Consider the following 6,000-nt stretch of genomic DNA (forward strand, 5'->3'; position numbering starts at 1 on the left):
AGCTTCATGAGGTAGTCACCTGGAATGCATTTCAATTAACAGGTGTGCCTTGTTAAAAGTTAAGCTGTGGAATTTCTTTCCTTCTTAATGCATTTGAGCCAATCAGTTGTGTTGTGACAAAGTAGGGGTGGTATACAGAAGCCCTATTTGGTAAAAGACCAAGTCCATATTATGACAAGAACAGCTCAAATAAGCAAAGAAAAACGACAGTCCATCATTACTTTAAGACATGAAGTTCACTTAATACGGAACATTTCAAGAACTTTGAAAGTTTCTTTAAGTGCAGTTGCAAAACCATCAAGTGCTATGATGAAACTGGCTCTCATGAACACCGCCATAGGATAGGAAAACTCAGAGTTACCTCTGCTGCAGAGGATACGTTCATTAGAGTTACCAGCCTCAGAAATTGCAGCCCAAATAAATACTACACAGAGTTCAAGTAACAGACACATCTCAACATCAATTGTTCAGAGGAGACTGCGTGAATCAGGCCTTCATGGTCGAAATGCTGCAAAGAAACCACTACTAACGGACACCAATAATAAGAGAATTGCTTGGGGCCAGGAAAAATGAGCAATGGACATTAGACCGGTGGAAATCTGTCCTTTGGTCTGATGAGTCCAAATTTAAGATTTTTGGTTCCAACCGCCGTGTCTTTGTGAGATGCAGAGTAGTGAACGGATGATCTCCACGTGTGTGGTTCCCACCGTGAGGCATGGAGGAGGAGGTGTGATGGTGTGGGGGTGCTTTGCTGGTGACACTATGTGTGATTCATTTAGAATTCAAGGCACACTTAACCAGCATGGCTACCACAGAATTCTGTAGCGATACGCCATCCCATCTGGTTTGCGCTTAGTGGGACTATCATTTCTTTTTCTACAGGACAATGACCCAACACACCTCCAGGCTGTGTAAGGGCTATTTGACCAAGAAGGAGAGTGATGGAGTACTGCATCAGATGACCTGGCCTCCACAATCACCCGACCTCAACCCAATTGAGATGGTTTAGGATGAGTCGGACTGCAGAGTGAAGGAAAAGCAGCTAACAAGTGCTAAGCATATGTGCATATGTGGGAACTCCTTCAAGACTGTGGATAAAGCATTCTAGTAGAAGCTGGTTGAGAGAATGCCAAGAGTGTGCAAAGCTGTCCAAAAAAAAGTGCGGCTTCTTTTTTGGTTACTACATGATTTTTTATTTCATAGTTTTGATGTCTTTACTACTATTCTACAATGTAGAAAATAGTAAAAATAATGAAAAACCCTTGAATGAGTAGGTGTGTCTAAACTTTTGACTGGTACTGTATGGTACTGTATATATACAGTACATATATTGTAGTGAGGTGCGTACTGGCGGCAGAGAAGTCAGGCGCAGGAGAGCGAAAACTGATTTACAACGGTGTCGTTTAATATCCATAAACCACCATAAACAGAACAATACAAATAAATGGGTCAAACAAAACCCGGTAAATACCAGCATACCGTGCATAAGCACTACAAGAAACAATTAAGGACAAGGATATGGGGGGAACCGAGGGTTAAATACACAACATGTAATTGATGGAACTGGAACCAGGTGTGATGGAAGACAAGACAAAACCAATGGAAAATGAAAAATGGATCGGCGATGGCTAGAAGGTTGGTGACGTCGACAGCCGAACGTCACCCGAACAAGGAGAGGGACCAACTTCGGCGGAAGTCATGACAGTACCCCCCCTTGACGCGCGGCTCCAGCTGTGCATCAACACCGGCCTCGGGACGACCCGGAGGGCGAGGCGCAGGGCGCTCCAGACGAAGACGGTGTAACTCCTGCAGCATTGAAGGGTCCAACACGTTCTCGACCGGAACCCAGCACCTCTCCTCCAGACCGTACCCCTCCCACTCCATGAGATACTGAAGGTCCCTCAGCCGACGCCTCGAATCTAGTATGGAGCAAACGGAGTACGCCGGGGCCCCTCGATGTCCAGAGGGGGCGGAGGAACCTCCTGCACCTCAGACTCCTGGAGCGGGCCAGCCACCACCGGCCTGAGGAGAGACACATGGAACGAGGGGTTAATACGGTAATCGGGTGGAAGCTGTAACCTATAACAAACCTCTTTCACTCTCCTCAGGACTTTAAATGGCCCCACAAACCGCGGACCCAGCTTTCGGCAGGGCAGGCGGAGGGGCAGGTTTCGGGTCGAGAGCCAGACCCGGTCCCCCGGTGCGAACACCGGGGTCTCACTGCGGTGGCAATCTGCGTTCTTCTTTTGGCGCGTCACGGCCTGCTGAAGGTGGACATGGACGGCTTCCCATGTCTCCTCCGCGCGCCTGAACCAGTCGTCCACTGCAGGAACCTCGGTCTGACTCTGATGCCAAGGCGCCAGAGCCGGCTGGTACCCCAGAACGAACTGGAAGGGAGAGAGGTTAGTGGAGGAGTGGTGGAGCGAGTTCTGTGCCATCTCGGCCCAGGGCATGAACGCCGCCCACTCCCCCGGCCGGTCCTGGCAATAGGACCGCAGAAACCTACCCACATCCTGGTTCACTCTCTCCACCTGCCCATTACTCTCGGGGTGAAACCCTGAAGTAAGGCTGATCGAGACCCCCAGACGTTCCATGAACGCCTTCCAGACCCTAGATGTGAACTGGGTACCCCGATCAGATACTATATCCTCAGGCACCCCGTAGTGCCGGAAGACATGAGTAAACAAGGCCTCCGCAGTCTTTCGGGCCGTAGGGAGACTGGGCGGGGAGGAGACGGGAGGAGACGACAGGACTTAGAGAAACGATTCACAATGACCAGGATCGCGGTGTTACCCTGTGAGAGTGGAAGATCAGTCAGAAAATCCACCGACAGGTTCCTGTTCCAAGGCCACTGTGGAACAGGTAAGGGGTGTAGCTTACCTCTGGGCCGGTGCCTAGGAGCCTTAAACTGGGTGCACACCGAGCAGGAGGAAACATAAACCCTCACGTCCTTAGCCAAAGTAGGCCACCAGTACCTCCCGCTCAAACAGCGCACTGTCCGACCAATCCCAGGATGACCAGAGGAGGGTGACGTGTGGGCTCAATAGATCAACCGGTCACGAACAGCAGACGGGACGTACAGACGCCCAGCGGGACACTGGACGGGAACGGGCTCTGCATGTAACGCCTGCTCTATGTCCGTGTCCAGCTCCCACACTAACGGCACCACCAGGCAGGAGGTGAGGAGTATGGGAGTGGGATCCATGGGCCGCTCCTCTGTGTCATACAGCCAGGACATTGCGTCTGCCTTTACGTTCTGGGAGCCTGGTCTGTAGGACACGGTAAACACAAAATGGGTGAAAAACATGGCTCACCTTGCCTGGTGAGGGTTCACTCTCCTCGATGCCCAGATGTAGTCCAGATTGCGGTGGTCAGTCCAGATGAGAAAAGGGTGTCTAGCCCCCTCAAGCCAATGTCTCCACGCCTTCAAGGCCTTGACGACAGCCAACAGCTCCCGGTCCCCCATGTCATAGTTTCGCTCCGCCGGGCTGAGCTTCTTCGAGAAGAAGGCACAGGGGCGGAGCTTCAGTGGCGGACCCGAGCGATGAGAGAGCACCGCTCCTATTCCAGCCTCGGACGCGTCCACCTCCACTATGAGCGCCAAAGAGTGATCCGGATGGGCCAGCACGGGAGCCGAGGTAAACCGAGCCCTCGGGTGACTAAAAGCCCTGTCCACCTCAGCCGACCACTGCAAACGCACCGGGCCAACCCTTCAGCAGTGAGGTAATGGGAGCCGCTACCTGACCAAAACCTTGAATAAACCTCCGGTAGTAGTTGGCAAACCCTAAGAACCGCTGCACCTCCTTTACCGTGGTGGGAGTCGGCCAATTACGCAGGGCTGAAATGCGGTCACTCTCCATCTCCACCCCTGAGGTGGAAATGCGATACCCTAAGAAGGAGACGGATTGCTGGAAAAACAAGCATTTCTTCGCCTTGACGTAAAGGTCATGCTCCAACAGGCGACCAAGCACCCTGCGCACCAGGGACACATGCTCGGCGCGTGTAGCAGAGTATATCAGAATGTCATCAATATACACCACTACACCCTGCCCGTGCAGGTCCCTGAAATACTCGTCTACAAAGGCTTGGAAGACTGATGGCGCATTCATCAACCCGTACGGCATGACGAGGTACTCATAGTGCCCTGAGGTGGTACTGAAAGCCATCTTCCACTCGTCTCCCTCTTGGATACGCAGCAGGTTGTAAGCGCTCTTGAGATCTAGTTTGGTGAAGAAGCGCGCCCCGTGCATTGACTCAATCGCTGTGGCTTTGAGTGGTAGCGGGTAACTATACCTCACAGTGATCTGGTTCAGACCCCGATAGTCAATACACAGGTACAGACCTCCTTCTTCTTTACAAAAAAGAAACTCAAGGAGGCGGGTGAAGTGGAGGACCGAATGTACCCCTGACGCAGGGATTTGGAGACATATGTTTCCATAGCCTCCATCTCCGTCTGCGAGAGGGGATACACGTGACTCCTGGGAAGTGCAGCATCTACCAAGAGATTTATCGCACAATCGCCCCGTCGATCGGCATATTCAGGGGGAATGTGCACGGTGGAATCCTGGTCTAGAGTTTTCACCGTAGTAGCAGGATAGTCAATAAGGAAGAGACTAATTCTCTCCTTGTGCCCCCCCCCCCCGCGTCACCATGCACAGAGGAGTGGTGGCCTCCCTGATCAAACCTGACCCTAATGGTCGACTATCTAAGGCATGAACGGGGAAGGGCACAGCCACGGCAACAATGGGGATCCCTAATCTACGGGCGAACGATCTATCTATAAAGTTCCCAGCTGCGCCTGAATCGACAAGCGCCTTATGCTGGGAATGCAGGGGAAACTCAGAAGAAGTGACATAGACAGACATATGAGCAACAGAGGGCTCTGGGTGAGAATGGTGCCGGCTCACCAGGGGAGACGCCAGAGTGCCCTGCCTGCTGCCTCGATCCCCAGAGGAACCAACCCGGCACCGACTGGCAGTGTGACCTCTGCGGCCGCAGATGGTGCATGAGCTGGAAACCCCTCCGGTCTCCCTGCGCACCGCCCCTCCCAGCTCCATAGGTATTGGAGAGGGGGTGCGGGAGGATGGAACCACCAGACCCTGATCTGAACGTCCGCGGGTAGCCAGCAGGTTGTCCAGCCGGATGGACAGGTCCACCAGCTGGTCAAACGTGAGAGTGGTGTCTCTGCAGGCCAACTCCCGATGGATGTCCTCGCGCAAACTGCAACGATAATGGTCGATCAGGGCCCTGTCGTTCCATCCCGCGCCGGCTGCCAGGGTACGAAACTCCAGTGCGAACTCCTGGGGGCTCCTCATCTCCTCCCTCAGATGGAAGAGGCGCTCACCCGCCGCTCTACCCTCGGGTGGGTGGTCGAAGACTGCCCAGAAACGGCAGGTGAACTACTCAAACTGGTCCAACGCCGCATCTCCCTCTCTCCACACGGCGTTGGCCCACTCCAGGGCTTTCCAGGTGAGGCACGAGACGAGGGCGGACACCCTCTCACGGCCCGACAGAGCCGGGTGGACGGTGGCCAGGTATAGGTCCAGTTGTAGAAGGAACCCCTGGCAGTTCGCAGCCTTCCCATCGTATTCCTGAGGCAGGGAGAGACGAATCCCACTGGGACCAGGATGAAGAGGGGCGCTGGGTGGAGACCCCTGTTGTGCTGGTGGAGGTGCTGGAAGAACTCCCTGTCTCTCACAGAGGTCCATTGTTTGGACAACGCGGTCCATGGCGGTGCCAAGATGGTGGAGCATCGCTGCATGCTCCCGGACGCGCTCCCCCACTCCTATACCAGGGGCCCCTCAGGGGCACCTGCTCCTGCTGACTCCATTAGCGGTGCGGAATTCTGTAAGGGAGCAATAACTTGGTAATCAACGGAGCAGTTTTATTCATAAAACCACCGGTAACCAGAACCACAAACAAATGGATACAAAACCGGTCGCGCACCAGAGAAAACGTGCACATGCACTTACAATAAACAATTCCGCACAAAGACATGGG

This window comes from Salmo salar, chromosome ssa10, assembly GCF_905237065.1.
Source record: "Salmo salar chromosome ssa10, Ssal_v3.1, whole genome shotgun sequence".
Lineage (NCBI taxonomy): Eukaryota > Metazoa > Chordata > Actinopteri > Salmoniformes > Salmonidae > Salmo > Salmo salar.